The 18,902-nt window shown below is 45.6% G+C and overlaps 1 protein-coding gene across 1 annotated transcript in view; it reads left to right on the top strand.

Annotated features, from left to right (window-relative positions):
- Nucleotides 1-18,902, top strand: part of LOC138554043 (zinc finger protein 585A-like) — a 78,738-nt gene that overhangs the window by 19,112 nt on the left and 40,724 nt on the right. The window lies entirely within an intron of this gene.

Below are 18,902 nucleotides of genomic sequence, written 5' to 3'. Positions count from 1 at the left end.
CCCCACAATACAGCACCTTCAACATCGACAAGACCACTATCACTGTTTCATCTGCAGGAAAAACTCTAGGAGTATATCTTGACTCCTCGCTGTCCATGACACGCCAGGTCAGTGCCATACCCTGTTCGGCTGCCCTCACCACAAAAGTCATTAACGCAGTTAAGCCCTTCCTATCCACCAAAAATCGCTTACCTATTGCCAGAGTGACATCTCTTTAAAACCATGGCTATTACACACAGATGCCTCTCCTCCACTGCCCCTCCCTATCTATCGGAAAGGATCTGCCCAGACGCATCTGCCAGACCCACTAGATCCCATCTCACCAACCAGAAATATTTCCCCTCATTCAAAAGGTCCACAGCAGGAGGCTCCCGCTTTCAACACTTAGCACCCAAAAACTGGAATACCCTCCCCACTGCACTCAGAAATGAAAAGTCTTACACAGTCTTCCGCAAAATGCTCAAAACTGTTTAATTAACCTGTCTGCTGTAATACACAACCCGCTACTGCTATAACTAAGAAAAATGTCTGTAACAAGCGCCACAATGCCTCCGGGCTGTTGCGCGCTCAGCAAATGCGAATAAATAAATATGATGCCCCCTGGTAGGCGATTTACATGCAGCTTATATTCTCGGTATGCTTCTTTACCTGTTGTATATTAAGCATGTACAAAGCAAACATTCTGTGACAGTGCCACGATGCCTGAGAGCTGCTGCATGCTTTATAAATTTAAATAAATACCTCTTGAAGATCCTGGATCGCGTTGCCTATATCCAGGTTCAACAGTATCTTGAGAAAAACGACATCATAGGCAGTCGCCAATCAGGATTCCGCCCCAAAAACGGAACCAAAACTGCCCTACTTGATTTGAAAATACAAATCGATACAATAAAGGACCCTGCAAATCTGCGCTCCTGATGATGCTAGACCTCTCCGCAGAATTCGATTTGGTAGATCACCAAATCCTCTGCTCTCAACAGCGGACTTCTGTCCATCAGCCACCAATTGGGTGAGGTCCTTCCTAGCTGACAGATCCTCACGTGTCTTCATCAACGCTTCTTCACTGAACCTACTCCTGTTCCCTGTGGAGGCCCCCAAAGTTTCTGCGCCTCCCCTACCCTCTACAACATTTATACAAAACCCCTCTTCGACCTCCTTGACCTACTAGGCATATTATACACAAACTATGCTGACAACACACAGCTCCTTACCCCCCCTCTCTGGATCGTACGCCCCGGGCTCAGCCACCATAAACTCTGCATATGAGTTCATAAAAACTGGATGGCTGCTCATCTACTCTGTCTCAACAACAACAAATCCGAAATCCTCATCATCAGCTCAAAATCCACACTTCGCAACATTGATCCAGCATTCAAAGGAATTTATCATCGATGGTAACCGTATCACCACCTCTGACAAAACTTTTGGCGTCTACCTGGATGCCAATCTCAACCTCTCATGTCAAGTGAACTTGATCGCCTGAGCGTGGCTTACACAGCCAAACTGCTTCATGCCAGCAGGCCCTTCCTCTCCCCTAACCACCTAACAATTGCAAGAGCTATCACAGGAGCCAAGCTCGACTACTGTAACGCCCTATATACGGGTACTTCTGAACGTAACATGAACAAACTCCAGACGATTCAGAACAATGCTCTCCTAGCGCCCATTGGTCTCTCCAAATCTAACCATATCTGCAAAACCAGGAGAGCTGCACACTGGTTGCCCATCCGGGGAAGGATTAAGTTCAAAACGTTGTCCCTGGTCCACTGATGTCTCTCCAACACTGCCCCGACCTCCCTCTCACGCTGCGTGAAGAAATACGCCCCTACTCGACCTCTTAGATCGTCAAACTTTCACTTCCTGAAGACTTGAATCACCTCTCAGTAGGGGGCAAGAGCTTCCCGGTCATGGCTGCCAAACTCTGAAATAATCTTCCACCAGAACACAGAAAAGAACAGGCCTACTGGACCTTCCACAGAAACTTAAAGATGTGGCTGTTCAACTCACCTTGTTCCACCTAAGATTATTCCATCCCAATACTGCATCTACCCACCCCCTCCCTTCTTCTCTTTTTACCTTAATGCTACTTGTAAACTTGTACCTTAATTTAACTAGCGCCTAGATACCCGAGGGTTTTGTGTGCTGTAACAAATGCAAAAATAAATAAATAAAGAGTACGTAATTTACATGAGGCAAAGGGATAATCTTTCTAAATACATTTACTTGTTCCTTTCACTTCTCAAAGGAATTCTCACTTTTCCTACTTTCGCCCAGAGGCTCAGCGTGACCCAATCCCTGGTTCTCTCTAGGCTTAACTATTGCAATAGCCTCCTCCTGAATCTACCATCTTACACTCTGCAACACCTCCAGCTTATACAGAATAGGGCAGCAAGTCTTATCCTTGGCCTCAAGCCCAGGGACCGCATCTCTCCTGCACTAAAAAGTTTTCACCGGCTCCCGGTTGCTGCACAGATTAAATTCAAATCCCTCTGTATCATCCACAAGGCTGTCGGGGTCCGGGGACCACACTATCTTCAACTTTATCTCACTAAATACTCTCCCTCTAGACCACTTCACTCCTAAGGCACCAACTCTTTGTGTGTAAAGCATTTTGCTAAACAGAGGGCAGGGTGTTGCTCACTATCCTCTGCAGGCTCCCTCCTTTGGAATAACCTCCCCCTGCACCTTAAGCATAACCTTTTCAAATTCCAGAAGCCCCTTAATACTTTCCTCTTTCCTTCCTCCTACTCTCCTCTGCAAATCCCACAGTTGCTGAATCAGTGTCCTTGGCCTTTATGCATCCTTGGGGCTTTGACCGCACACACCAATTCTTCCCAGCTCCTGTCTTTCTACAGCACTTTGCATCTGCACACCCTCTGCTCTGGAGATTCGTACTTGCACCTCCTGCAGCCTAGGCTGTGTAGCACTCAACATTCCTAGCACTTTGTCTATGGCTCTTCCACAAGCACAGACCCCCCCCCATCACTTACCACCTCTTCCCTCTTCCTTTTCTGCACTTGCACGTTCTGAATACTCACGAGGCATAGTAGGTTTGTCCCATTTCCCTTTTCCCTGCTCTGCTCTTAAAATATTGTGTTGTAATGTATTTCCCACCTTTGCTCCCTCCCTGCCCTGTGGGCACTTTGAAACATTCTTTTCTTATTGTATAAACGCCTAACAAGCAAACAATAAATACATAAGAACTACTAAAAAAGGTAATCAAGAGTAACGCCAGGCTGAATATAAAACAAGAGAGTCAAATTAATGAGCAGGTGTCCTTCGTGTCCGAACACATGTGGTTTAAACATCTCTCCTCCAAATTCTGGGTGCAAAATGAAAATAGATCGGGTGGCATTGATTTATATACTAGTGGAGTACTGAACTGGAGCTACAAGTTTGACAGAGTTGAAATTGAGAATATCATTAAGAGTTTAAAAAACTCTATGGCATGTGGCCCAGATGGTCTGATGAATAGCCTCCTAAGAAAGAATCTAACTTTATGGTCAGATATTTTGAGTCGTCTTTAAACTCAAGTTGTAAGTAGCTGGGTTTTCCTTCGTTCTGGAATCAAGCAATGATTGTTCCAATATTTGAAAGTGGCTCGAGGGTAAGCCTTCTGAGTTACAGACCGATCTCTTTAATAGACGTGTCTTCAAAGGTTCTTGCACATATGATTTTAAAGGAAGTGATCAAGTGGGTTTACACAATTGGTAGATTCAGTGTGTTACAGATGGGATATAGAAAGGGAGTGAGTACTAGGCTGAGTGGGTTTACCCTGTTGTCCTGTATGTCGCAGGCAGGTATTAAATCAGAGAGAACCCTATATGATGAGTGTTAGATCTATCCTCCACTTTTGACAATGTAGACCGTACAATCTTATGGAGTACATTGTCAAAATGGGGGATGCAGCAAGAATTGTTAAAAATGCTTAAATTCTTCTACGATTAAAACACTATATATGTTGGATCTTTGGGAACAGTGTAAAGTTTGGAAGAGTTACTCTTCAAGATTGGAACAATCAAGAACCAGCTGTATAGTATATGCCGATGATTTAATAGTGCTTGGTTTTACACTTGCTGGTCTTCAGAGAGCATTAGAGGGAGTCTCACCTTATTTGACCTTGAATAATTTAATATTAAAACCCTTGAAATCAAAGATTTTATGATATGATATGATATGGCATGGCATTTGTAACGCGCCTTTGCACAAGTGTTTCAAGGTGCGACGAGGCAGGGGGGGAACAAGGGGAGACAGATAACGATCCTACTAGGCCAGGTGTCATTCAGATCGCGCAAGTGCAAGGGTAGAGGGGAATGGGAAAAGGGGAAGGGGAGAGGGGAAAGTGCAGTACATGGTTAGTAGAATACAAGATAAATAATAGGGCCAGCTGGTGGCAAGTGCAAGGTAAGTGCCGGGAGAAGGGGCTGTAGGAAACAGAGACAGTCCCGTAGTGCAGGTAGGCAGTGCAGGGAAGAGTGGCTGGGCCAAGGACCGAGATCGGTGAGTGGCCCAGTTGCAGATTCAGTGCAGGTTCAGTGATTTTAGCAGGGGAGAGAGGGAGAGAAAACGGAGGCAAAGAGGAAGGTGTTGAGGTGCTTCCGGAACCGGAGATGGTTCTCCTCAAGTTTCAGGGAGGCAGGAAGGCTGTTCCAGAGGCAGGCCCCTGCTGTGGAGAGAGATCTACCCCCAACTCATTGCTTGGAGAAGCGGCTGACCCTGAGGTAGTTGGAGGTGGATGAGCGAAGAGCTCGAGAAGGAAGATATTTAGGAAGAGAGAGTTGAAGGTATTTTGGCCCAAGGCCCCAGAAGGCCTTGTGGACAATGCAGAGGGTTTTGAACTTAATCCTCGCAGCCACTGGGAGCCAGTGTAGTGATTTCAGTCCTGGAGAGATACGGTCCCTGGGCTTGAGGGCAAGGACATGTCTTGCAGTCCTGTTCTGGATGAGTTGCAGAGGGCGGAGAGTAGAGGCAGGCGGATTTAGATAGCGGCTGTTACAGTAGTCCAGCTTCGAGAGAACCAGGGCTCTGGAGACAGTGAGCTTCTGGGGGAAGGAGAGGAAAGGAAGGATACCTTTGAGGAGGTGTAGCTGGTAGCGTGACTTCTTAGAGACGTCAGAGATGTGAGGAGAGAAAGAGAGTGTGGAGTCGAGGATGACCCCGAGGTTTTTTGCCTTGCAGGTAGGAGCAGGAAGATGGCCAAGGGAGGCCGGCCAGTGAGCTGCAGGGAAGGAGGGAGTGGATGTGCCGATGAGTAGAATCTCAGTCTTACTGGCATTAAGGCAGAGGTCGTTGGCGGCACACCATTCCTGGATAGCAGAAACACAGTCAGAGATGAGGGAAGGGGAAGAGGAGGCCGAGGGTAGCCTGAAAATGAGCTGGGTATCATCCGCGTAGCACTGAAAGTTTGGACAGAGAGCGGCGATGCAGTGAGAAAGAAGTGCCAGATACTGGTTGAACAACCAGGGGGAGAGGTTAGATCCCTGGGGGACACCACAGGTAGAGAAAAATATGTCAGAGTGGAAGGAACCCAGTTGGACCTGGGAGGGTCGATTGGAGAGGAAGGAGTTCAGCCACGCCAGAGCCTGACCAGTGATACCCAGGTTATCACGGAGATGGTTGAGCAGGATGGTGTGTTTGACAGTGTCAAAGGCAGAAGAGAGGTCGAGCAAAATGAGAACACAAGGAGTGTTAGAGTCAAGGTTTGAGAGCAGGTCCTCACGGATGTTCAGGAGAGCAGTTTCCGTGCTTCTGGCAGCTCTGAATCCAGACTGATGTTCATGAAGACTACCAACAGATTCAGCATGGAGATTAAGCTGGGAGATGGCCAGTTTCTCCAGGAGCTTGCCCAGGAAGGAAGTGATAGAGTTTGGGCGATAGTTAGCTGGGCAGGAGGGGTCGGAAGAGGGTTTCTTAAGAAGGGGGTGCACAAGGGAGTACATGAGGGGATTTAGGAAGACTCCAGAGGCGATGGAGTGATTGCAGAAGTCTGCTAGGGCAGGAGCCAAGGAGTCGATGTGGTCCTTGATAGTTTTGGAGGAATAGGGGTGGACCTGTTTTGACGAGACTTTCACAGATCTGACTTGTCTTGAAACCTTGTCAGCAGAAAAAAGGGGAAAGGCAGAGAAGGAGGGAGGAGGGGTGGCTGCAGAAGGGCCAGAGGAAGAGCAGGGAATAGAGGGGGGGAGTGATAGGAGCAGAGTGAGGACAGGATGTCCTGAGTTTTTTAAATGAAGTGAGAGGCCAGTGCCGTGCAGAGGGCCTGGGAGGGGACAGGAGAGGTAGAGACTGCAGCAGGGTTGGCCAGCTCCTTGCAGATTTTAAAGAGTTCGGCCGAATTGTTAGATGCCGCAGAGATACGAGCTTGAATGTGGACTCTCTTCTTGGTGAGAACGGAGAGCCGGTATTGCCTTTGGAGCAGGTGGCAGGCCAGTTTGTCAGAGGATGAACATGAAGCACGCCATTTCCTCTCTGCCACCCTGCACTTGCATTTAAGGGTGACAAGATCCGAGTCATACCAGGAGTTACATTTGGCTTTGGGCTTCAGGCGGATTCTCATTACAGGGGCAAGGATATCAAGGGTATCAGATATAGCAGCGTGGAGAGTGGAGAGGGCTGTGTCAGGGTGGGAGTCAGCCGAAGGGGTGGGGGGTGGGAAATTGGTAGCGGAAGCCTCAACTGACACGCGCTTCATGGGTCGGATGACCACGAAGGTGGCTGGCAGTGATGAGGGTGGCTTTGCCTGTTGGAAGGGACGGTGAGGTGGGAGGATAGGAGAAAGTGATCATTCCAGGAGAGAGGGACAGAGAGGGGAAGGTCAAAAGAGATCAGAGCATCAAGAGTGTGCCCTGCAGAATGGGTCGGCCCAGACGGGAGAATAGAGAGTGAGAGAGAGTCGCAGAGGTCACAGAAGAGTATAGAGCGAGGACAGGAGGCATCCAGGTGGATATTGAAGTCTCCAAGAAAGAGGAGTTGAGTGGTTGAGGACAGGAGTGAGGAGGAGAGGTCAGCCCACTCAGAGGGGAAATTTGACCAGGCGGCCGATAGATAGTAGCCACAGTAAGGGAATGGCTAGGAGAGAAAGAGAGAGTCGGCAGACAAGGCATTCAATGGAGGAGTAGGTCTGCGTAGGAGTGACAGTGGCAGGAATCCACTCAGGGAAGATAAGGGCCACCTCCCCCCCCCCAGCACGGTTAGGCCTGGGCAAGGAGAGGATCTTGTAACCGTCAGGTAGGAGTGTGTCAAAGATGGTGACAGAGCTGGCCGTGAACCATGTCTCAGTGAGACCAAGGATGTCAAGGTCCAGTTCCTCAAGAAGGCGACAGATATCAGCGGAATGTTTGACAGCAGAGAGAGAGTTGAGAGTGTCAATGTGGAGAAGGTTGCCATCCTTGAAGGACTTTCGGGGATGGGTACAGATCAGAGGTACGCGCTGTGGAGGTGAAGAAGAAGGAGCCCGAGAGAGGGCAGTGTGAGAGGGTGGAGGCAAGGTAGCCAAGGACAGAGAAGAGGGGACAGCAGGAGAGGAAAGGAAGTTGATGAGGCGCGGGAAGCGTCTATCAAAGAGGTGGAGGTTGGCCTGAGGGCCTTGGACCAAGACGGTCCCATTAGCGTAGCCATTGATGATGGCCTTAGAGGAGCAGAAGGGGGCCAAGAGGACATCCCAACGGGGGGCACCATTAATGGCAGACGTTTATTTAACTATCACAAATAAACAGAATAAGAAACGTTATACTTGGTCTATTAACAACACTGGAGTGAAGGAGGTCAGCACTTTCTGTTACCTAGGTTTCTGTTTTTCCAACAAAAGCTCACGTGAATGCTAAAATAGACGATTACATGAAAAACCAGAGCCTGCACTTCAACGATCACGATGGTGAAGAACAGATTTTGTCAATATACATGAATTCCATTGATTAAATTTTCTAAAATGATGGTGGCTCCAATTATTTTGTATGGGATCAAATTACTTAATTTTACAGATAGTTTAAAAATGTTGTGCAAGTTATTATGTGTACCAAAAATGCAACAATAAAAGAAAGCCTCAGAAGGATAGCTCAGCAGCAACGTGCTCGCTCGCCTTGAAAGCAAGACGACACAGAGCAACACAGGTTCGATCCCCGAGTCCGCGCTTAGAAACCTCTCATGTTATAAATAACCTATCATAAAGGAAGAGGCGCTAGAGATCGTGACCTACCTGTACCTTCCCATCAGAAATGTCAAAATAATTGTGGTGGGGTATGTTTGCGGCGAGCAGGTGGTGTCATTTGTGGCCTCAGCCACCAGACTCTTGCCAACAAGCCTTGGTGTTGTGGCAATCTGGGGCTGCGGACCACACTTCGCCGAAGACTCTGGGGAACATGAGAGTATGCGCATGCATCCTCACCGCTGCGTGCTTAAGCCACCATCTACCCATGCCAGGTGCGGATTATTGTGAATCACGGCATGGGTGGATGCGGCTACAGCAGAGGAGCAGGGATTCTCTCCTGCATTTCCAGGAGCGGCACAGCGAGCAGCAGAAGACGAGAGCCATCCATCAGTGACTGGCTACACAGGCACATTCTGCAACGTGGCATCCAGCTTTATCCGGGTAGCCTCACAGGGCTCCCGGACCCAAGATAAGTACTGAGTACAGTCAGTTCATGTATATACGGTCATCCAAAACTCATGTGTGTCCATGATACAGATCAGGTGTTATGTGGCTTGCTAGTTTTGAATGTTTTCAGACTTGGACCTTGGTAACACAAAGTTGTCCGATGTGATGTGAATCAATGTGTGAAGCAAAAACACAGCTACAATACTTAAGAGTGGACTTGGAGAGAAACACACTGTAGAAGTTCATTCATACGTTTGCTTTGTGTTAATTTCATGCTTTACCAACAGGCCATGCGTACTGTGAGTTCATGTGAAGAAAACCACAACTGTGTGTTGTTCAATAAGCAAACACGTTCATGTGTTGTCTGCTTAAATCCCATGTGCTCTAGCACCTTGAAGCATCTTTTTGTGCAATGCTAGGTGGAATTACAAATAATGATCTCAGACCAAATATGAAATAAATAACAATAGATAGAAATAAAATATCAATTCAATTGAAATAATCGGACAGACTCAAGAAATATGGCAAAGCACTCCTGTATTCTCATTTAATGAATCAGGGAGAACTCACAGGCATTGGACTGATGCTTGCACACTTGCAACTAACCCTGATTACATGGAGGTCCTCTACCCCCATCTATGATGTCAATCTATATGGCAAAATACAAAACCTATCGAGGGAAGGGATTGGTTAAGGGAACATATATACTTACAGAACATATAAAGATTAGTTTATCATTGGCTACCCCCTATCTGTAGGGCATGCATTGAACTACCTCTAAATACGTATAGCACTGATTATAGCAGACTAAACAGTGAATTGGTCTTTGCAATATTGTATGCTAGGTTTCCCTCAACCCCACTAATTGATTGCCACTCTATCCCATCCTTGGACTTTTGGCTCTTTATCAGCACATACGTGAAACTAAACAAAGGTGTTTGAATCCTGTCAGACTACTCCCCGTTTTCGCAATTAGTCCATCATCTCTCATCCGTCGGCCATAAGACAAAGTCTTCCGTTTGTAGTTGACCTTGTTGCCTGCTCACTGCCTTGAGCACATCACTATCTTAACTTGAAGCACTAATGAATAGCCCTTGTTTTTGACTTCTGAGTCACGTGCGAAGAGACCACACATTTGTCCATTTCAGCCTTCTATTTATGGCTATTTGTTTTAATTATGCTGGGTGCTGTTGCTCCTCTTGGCCTCCAGAGGCTTGCCCACTCTATCTCATATGAACTTTGCATGCTTTTAATTGACCAGCAGTTTGTCTCTCAAAGATGTTTTCTTCTTCAATCTATGAGGAATGTCCCACATTCAGAGCTTATCCATGTACGTCCCTTTGTGTTCTGTGCTTATTCCTTAAAATAGCATCCTTGATTCTGGGCCAACCTTGACTCATTGTCGGCTCTTCACAGAGAACTGGTTTCTCACGTCTCCTGATTCTACAGCCTCAGTCTGTCTCTGAGGTAACTTGGTTAAGTTCAACTTGAAAACAAAGAGGTTTGTCCCCAAATGGACCATTAAAAAAGGTAATTATGATAAATGTTATTTAACCACACAATGAATGAGGCTACAGGCAGTTGTGGGCTAAGTCAGAACAAATAAATATGACATAGAGAGAATATTTAATATATAAAATATACTATTTTATTGTATTTTGGAACGATGAGTCGTCTCCAGAATAGGGGTATTTAATAGCCCGTACAAAACATAGATAGAACAGATTCAAAATAAATTTGAAAAAATACACAAGGTACTTATTCTATTGTGAACAGCATAATGCAAAATGAAATGAACATATGAAAAAAAAAAAAACAGGGAACACAGTTTCCCACAAGAAAATGCATATATCAAAGAATTACACTTTCAAGAAAGCAAGAAAGACCATCCCCTATTCCAGTATGTATCTAGTGAATAAGGGAGTTATTAGGAGGTCCAGATGTAGAAGGCCAGTAATGAATGTATCTGTCCGCGGCCTAAAGACACATCCCAAGTCTATATGATGAAAATAATTTAAAGACAGCCGTGTCTTTCAAAGGAAACCGTACCCAAAGGGAAAACTCATTAGCAGTCGGAAACAAATGAGTATTATAAGTCAAAACAAACAGGTAAGTTCAACATGAACCACCGTCCATTTTCCTATCATGGCCGTCCTTGCCATGTTATATATTCCTCTATAGCAAGCTTCTATATGTTTTCTTTCTAGCTTGCGTTACTGCGTATTTACAGTTACTGGTCAGGAAGTTCCTTCATCTTCTTCATATCCATGATTACTTCAGTTTTAGGTACATGTTTCCCTTGGTGCTATAGTTACATTGTTACTTCTTAAGAATTTCCATATAGTTTCAGCATAGGTTCATATATCTTCTTTATGACATCACTCTATCCTTGCCAGATTTAATTTAACCTACGTCCATGATGTGCACAGGTGCATTTTGACATCCTTCCATGTGGCATCCTTCCACACTGCTTCCTTCCATGTGGCATCCTTCCACACTGCTTCCTTCCATGCGGCATCCTTCCACAGTGCATCCTTCCATGTGGCATCCTTCCACACTGCTTCCTTCCATGCGGCATCCTTCCACACTGCATCCTTCCATGTGGCATCCTTCCACAGTGCATCCTTCCACAGTGCATCCTTCCATGTGGCATCCTTCCACACTGCATCCTTCCATGTGGCATCCTTCTACACTGCATCCTTCCATGTGGCATCCTTCCACACTGCATCCTTCCATGCGGCATCGTTCCACTCTGCATCCTTCCACACTGCATCCTTCCATGTGGCATCCTTCCACACTGCATCCTTCCACACTGCATCCTTCCATGTGGCATCCTTCCACACTGCTTCCTTCATTGCGGCATCCTTCCACACTGCAACCTTCCATGAGGCATCCTTCCACAGTGCATCCTTCCATGTGGCATCCTTCCACAGTGCATCCTTCCATGTGGCATCCTTCCACACTGCATCCTTCCATGTGGCATCCTTCCGCACTGCGTCCTTCCATGCGGCATCCTTCCACACTGCATCCTTCCATGTGGCATCCTTCCATGTGGCATCCTTCCACACTGCATCCTTCCATGCGGCATCCTTCCACACTGCATCCTTCCATGCGGCATCCTTCCACACTGCTTCCTTCCATGTGGCATCCTTCCACACTGCATCCTTCCATGTGGCATCCTTCCACACTGCATCCTTCCATGTGGCATCCTTCCACACTGCATCCTTCCACACTGCATCCTTCCATGTGGCATCCTTCCACACTGCTTCCTTCCATGCGGCATCCTTCCACACTGCTTCCTTCCATGTGGCATCCGTCCACACTGCTTCCTTCCATGCGGCATCCTTCCACAGTGCATCCTTCCATGTGGTGTCCTTCCACACTGCATCCTTCCATGTGGCATCCTTCCACACTTCAGGGCGTGGGTACATTCTCTATGGTTGTCTCACTGCATAACGTCTCTCTCATACACTCGATGCGGTATGGGAACAATACAGGGCGTCCCATTTACTACTCTTCTCCTGCTGTTCCAGTATGATGGTGGTGAGGGAGCGGGGAATAGTGAGAAACCATCTACCTGCTCCTCTACACCTCCTAAGTGTGGCATGAATTCACATTTTGGGAGTTACTTCCTGTTGCTGGGGAAAAGGAGTGTCAAGTTAGGATTATAGGTTAGCCTTACTAGCAGAGGAATTATATTCATGGTTTTAGAGTGGTACGTGATGCACATATATGGTCCATGTTACATATACAGGAGGTAGCGTGTGTGGCTAGCTCGGGAGAGTAGCAGTCCAGGTTGCAGGAGTATATGGTACAAGGTATCAAGGTTTTCTCTTTCCCTTAACTCCCCCTACCAATCCAATCTCGCTACCCTAATCCTCTTTCCGTTTTCCCTAAAATCCACTTTCCTATCCAATCCCTCTTCCTCCCCATTGGCTGCCTCATGGCTATCTGTACTTCTACAATCCAGGAACCCATGGCAACCATAGTGAGAGCATTCATTCCATTTGGTTTCTGAGGTTCGGATGAAGGTGTTGATACCCTTCCCCTTTCGGGTCTTGACAATAAGGGGTGCAAGAGATAGTGGCCAACCCGTACCTTCCCATGAGAAGGGGTGCTAGAGATCACAGCCTACCTGTACCTTCCCATGAGAAGGGGTGCTAAAGATAGTGGCCTTCCTATACCTTCCCATGAGAAGGGGCACTAGAGTATGTGGTCTACTTGTACCTTCCCATTTGAAGGGGCACTAGCTATTGGCGCCTACATGTACCTGCCCATGAAAAAGGGTTGCTAGAGATTGTGGTCTATAAATCATAGAAAAGGGAGTATTACTGTGCCATGGGTTTTAAAGCAAATGGGTTAGTATTATTACGTAACCTCCCCATGCCAACCCACCATTGTTGCAATAAATGCATTAATGTACATCACATCTAGTCCTTTTGATAAAACAGAGGGGACACCAAAGGAAAGAAACAGACAGTCAAGCAACTTCTGCGTACTTCTCTGACTAGAGCCAATGACAAAGCTCAAACTCCAAGGCCTCAAACCGGCAAACCGGACGCATTCCCCAGAGGTCTTGCTGCAAAACATGGCAAAAGTCAGATAGTGTCACATCAGAGGGTGACAAAGCAATCAGTCAGTGCGACTTCAAAACAGCCGCACCCCAATGTCAAATGCAAAAGAATGTCAGTGATCACGGATCTCGAACAGACGGCATCAAGGTCTGGTCAATCTGGTCAGTCTGCAGTCGTCATGCTTCTCATGCGATGCGGCAATCATGGTCTGGTCAATTCATGCGATACAATCTGGTCAGTCATCTAGGTCTGCAAGTCTGCAATTGCGGTATCTCTAGATCTCTCTCCCCAGGTGTCACTCAAGGAAAGACAAATGTGAAGGTACCAGTCTTCTCAGATTTCAGATGTATTCAAGCCAAAAAATCAAGGCAGCATTACTCTTCACTGCTCAGTGCACTGCTGCACATAACTAGGTCTAAACTCTCAATGTCTCTCCAAGGATCGATACTACTATCTCAGTGTCTGCCCAATATCAGTGTACATGTATCAGTTCCAGTGTATCAGTGTGCACAAGGCATGCCTGTCTAAACAAAGCACTATGCCTTCTGCAAAATGCATATTCCCAGCTGCCATTTCTATCTTTCTCAATACAAAAGGAGACAAACCATTTCAAATAATTCAAAGATTGCAAAACTGCATTCCTCTCTGTGTCAAAACCATCTATTCCTAAAGCCACACACCACTCCCCTTTCAACATGTCGGATTCACCCTGAATCCCTTCATGTTGACAAAACAAATCGACTTAAGATGACACTGCGTCTTGCATAGACATTACTATTCAGAGTCAATAAACATTCATTCCCTTTCAGGCATTCTCCTTCAAATCAGCCGTCGGCTGCTAATGCTGCTACTGAAACCGTGCAATGTCTCGGCATTGCTATCATGACATAAACACCAGTTCTCTCCATGTGTTCTCTCGGCAAACTAAATATATTCAAAGAATGCAACCTCTCAAAACAACTCAGTGTGGCGTGATTCATTAAGCGTGCTCTTCTCTCGCCTTCTAAACAAGTTGCAAAGCTGTCAGGCAAAACAAAATTCTCTCGCCCAAATGTAGGCCAAATGCTGTCATCAAAAATGCCATTACAAATGCCATTGTCATACCATCTCTTCACATAAACTCAGAATGCAAAATAAAATGCTTCAAAAAACCATCTCCCGGACTGAACCCTTCACAATGCAAATCTACAAAAGCAACCACTCTTGGCATTATTTCTGGCAAACTGCACATCTCCAGATTCTCTTCCCTTTCACTCGAATCCACTCCCTTAGGTAACTGCTTCCCCTCAAGGGAAATCTCTACTCCTTCCGCTTGCAATGCTGTCTCGTGCATTACTCCTGCTGCTGTCAAAGGAACTCTGTTCCCTCCCATTACTGCTGCTGTCAATGGTTTCAATGGGTCACTCAATGGGACACTATCCCCTCTATACATTGCTGCTGTTTCAAATGCTTTCAATGGGGCTCTGCCCTCTCTGCATGTTGCTGCTGGTGCTGCTGGGTCATCTTCCCAGGTATCATTCATATGTCTGAGCCGATCCCTTATTGCTTTCAGGTCATTAAGATATGGACTCATTACTGCAGTACTACTAGTATTCACCCCTCGGGTTTCTCAACCAAAAATCTCACAGCTCGTGTGAGTTACAAAACAAGCTTCTAGACCTCTATAAACAAGCAGATACAGTCTTCAAGCTCGGCGAAATTGTGCACAAATTCCAACAAATTAATCCAAACAAAGGTCAGATTGCAATTCAAATATTCACGGCAGACTTCAACAAAATACCTCAAACATCTACAAGAAAAAAAAAAAAAATCTCTAGTCTGGCAAATACCTGTACATGTATTTTCAAAACAATTGCGAGTCATAAAAAACTGCCCTGTCAATTCAATTCAAAATAATCGTGGATTCTCAAAACAAAGGTCAGACAACTAGGTCTTCAGACAAAGTTGTGGACAAAGAGCTCTCTCTAATTCCAAGGATCCCCAAGACAAAACACAAAACAAAACATAAACACTCCCACAAACTCAATATCCATGGAAAGAAAATACAAAATACAGCTAAAACAAAACAGATAACACAGCCAGTTGCACACGATGTGTTCGAACCTTGCCTCATGCCAAGTCGATCAGCGGATCAGAAGTCAGCTGCAAAATTCTGCAGACTACACATCTGTTCCAGCCATCGATAACAGCATCTGGAAGGCCCCGCGTTAATGGGCGCCATTTGGGAAACTCCAACTATCTATCTTTGGCCTAGCCCCACATGGGCGACCATTTGTGGAAATGCAAAACTATCTACCACAGGGGGAGGAGGAACAATCTGACCCCCCGTTATTGCCTGCAAAATTTATCCCAGCTAATCTATCTCAGGGCGGTGTGCACTGCACTGTGTTACTGCTATACAAACCCAAACACTAAGAAGAGACACAAGATGAAATAACATAAGACACAAAGAAAACACATGAATCGATTCAACAATAAAAACACTTTTATTCATGCACAGCAGTGTGCATGCTAAACAGTACTAGCAAAGCATGGGTGCAATCTACTGGCTTCTATGCAAGCAATCTAATAACAATTATCCAGCCCTGCTGGATCTACAATGCTAATAACAATGCATGCCTAGTAACAACAAAGGCGGCCTAGTAACAATTCGCATGCGTCAGCATTTCTCTCTCCCATCACCACACATCGCACATCAGCTCTCTCTCTCATAAGACAATCTGCCTGCATGAATCTCCCCTTGAATCAGTGTGTCAATCCCACCTCTAGTGTGTGTGTGTGTGCCTTTCTCCCATGTCCCAACAAGCCAGTCAATCTCGGTAAATCTCAGCAATACTCCCCATTTGCATGATGTGATCAATCTGCTCCCAGCACGACTCGTCTCTCTCTGCTCACCAGCTCCTTTGCAGCCAGTCTCCCTGCACAGCCTCGCACCGGGCCTCTTTCTCTTGGCCTATCAGTGATCTGGTCTCCTCTTCGAACTGCTCACTCAAACTGCCTCAAGCCTCTGCATAGCTCATCTGATCTCCTGCCAACTGCTCTCCCAGAACGCTCTCAAACTCTGCTCTCATCTGCATCCGATCTGGTTCTCATCCCAAGCTGTATCTCTACCAAAGCCATCCGATTCCCCATCCGATTACCCATCCAATTCTGATTCTACTGCAAAACCCTTCCCTGGATATACTATGCAATGACGCACATACATCTCTATGGTAACATATCTCTTCTGCAAGCATTCACTCTTTCTGCAAGCAAGCATTTCTCTAAAAGTAGACAGCGCCTGAAGGTCTATCAACGTCAGTCATGTTCTCTCTTAGCTCACTATGTTCTTGTTACCGTGACATCTCAAAGCAAGATGGAACCACTTTCAAAATGAATCTCCCCTATCTGCAAACATACCATCCTCCCATCCAGCTCTGAGCTTGCTCTATCGAATACTGTGCAAAGCAACACTCCCTGCAGATTTCCTCCCACCATTCTAATGTCTTCAAACCAAAGGAGGACTGATAAACCAGCCCGTCACATTAGCTTCTACTAGGCCAAACTACAGCCTTATCTGTCTGCCTGCCAGCCTTTGTTTACATTCCAATCCTTTTGTGCACAGTGTGGAGCTGCTAACTGTCTCTCTCAATGAAATGGCTTCAGAATGCCACAGGCCTCATGCATTCATTCTGGCGCTTAGCGCATTCTCTCAAACCCAAGCGCTATATAATGGACTCTCATACCTAAGTGCAGAAACATTTGTGTCTAAGTGCATACATCACAACATGTGTCTAAGCAAGACCTCTTCATATGACAGGGCCTATTTCTCTCTTCAAATGCATACAAAATGTGGCTTTCAAATGTGGCATAACAATGTGGATATAATGGATAACTAATGTCACTAATATAAATGAATAATGGAAGTAACTGCAAGTAACTGTTAACTGCAGCAAACATTGTTGGAAACGCTCGTTTTTCAGCAAGGATTGTTTCATGCTGCAGGGCTGAATAGACGTGGAGCTGATATCTAAGGAGGAGGACATCCCTCATGGCAACACAGATATTGCCTGACTTTCAAAACCATTTTGATTGGAGCTGAAACCCCAGACCCTCCCCCTGCTTCCCTGCCAGACAGCAACTTCTACTCAGAGTGCAGCGCACCTGCGCGTGCACCTGGAAGTAACTGCAGGTAACTGTTAACTGCAGAGAACGTCGTTGGAAACGTTTGTTTTTTTCAGCAAGGATTGTTTCATGCTGGTAGGACTGAATAGACGTGGAGCTGATATCTAAGGAGGAGGACGTCCATCGCTGCAACACGGATGTTGCCTGACTTTCAAGTAATTGCACTTTTTAGTTAATCAGAACGAGCGTTCTGATTTGACTCTGCTAAGGCAGAGCCACATCATTGGAGTGGTACCTTTTGAATAGAAGCTTAGTATACACCCACAGGCTAACATCCCTGGTCTCTCTTAGCCCTTAGAACCATTTTGATTGGATCTGACACCCCGGACCCTCCCCCTGCTTCCCTGCCAGACAGCTAATTCTACCCAGAATGCAGCGCACTTGCACGCGCACCTGGAAGTAACTGCAAGTAACTGTTACCTGTTTACTGGGTACGGTGTTCGGTAGGTAGTGAAGCCTTAATTTTTTTTACATTTGATAGTCTCCTTTTTAACCGAGTCTAAATATTATGCGCCTACTGTCTAGCTAGCTTTTAAGTAGTAAGTAGCAATGGAACTACGTTCCACCAAAAATACCCAGGAGAAATGGTATGACCCAATCCACCGCAAAATGAAGCAAGCAAATATTGGTATTCACAATAATATGTTAGAACATAGAACCAATCGAGCATGCAAAAGAAAGATAATCTCTCAAGCCGGGCTGCTTGACTGAATGCAAATTAGCTAAAATGACAATGTTTTTTAACAAAATTGAGCAACCTAAAGTGATCCAAGACCCTATACTGTCGATAACTGCTAAAGAAATTGAATGTAGTACATTGGAAATCATGAACGAGCTAACAGCTGCTTTTCCCTGTATCAGTAGTAAACTACTATCACAAGTGATAAGCTCAACACCATCTAATCAAGAGCTGAATACCAATTCAACTGATATTTTGGGTATACCGGAGATCACGTATCCTGCAACTCAACCTGGGTCTGTATTTGAAAATACAGAGGTCTTAAACCCTGGAGAACGGTTCGAAATAGACCCAGGCTCTGGCCTGATTGTTATTGGCCAAACACGTTTGCCCATTAACAATCAAACAATAGAGAAACAACAGGAAAGCCCCAAAGAAAAGGAAACTAATGATAGTAAAATAGAGATCTTAGATGAGACAAGTTTTATGAATATGAACACAGAAGAACTATTTCAAGCACTTGAAAATGTATTAGTCACGTTAGTTGAAAAATGTGATTCAATTGAAAGCAAATTGGCGATATATTCCTTATTATTATATAATGTAAGGTATGTGAGCAAAGTACGAACACTACTGCTGAAAATGTAGAAACAGCAGCGAATGTAGATATTGATAGCCGTGATTTGACCAAAAAGAACATGTCTGATGAATCGTATAATGAGTACAATGTTAATGAATATAGTGTACCAAGAAAGAAAAGATGGGTAAGTAAGGAGACATGTGGATATCATTGCACTAAAAGACAAGGTAAAATGAAGACTAATGTAAGAAAAGAAACTATGCACAAGCATCCATGTATGGCACTACTAAAGCTAAGCAGGCCAATAATGGC

This window comes from Ambystoma mexicanum, unplaced genomic scaffold, assembly GCF_040938575.1.
Source record: "Ambystoma mexicanum isolate Mex_15411 unplaced genomic scaffold, UKY_AmexF1_1 Mex_scaf149, whole genome shotgun sequence".
NCBI lineage: Eukaryota > Metazoa > Chordata > Amphibia > Caudata > Ambystomatidae > Ambystoma > Ambystoma mexicanum.
The sequence above is the reverse complement of the archived record's forward strand: the minus strand, read 5'-3'. Positions and strand labels throughout refer to the sequence as shown.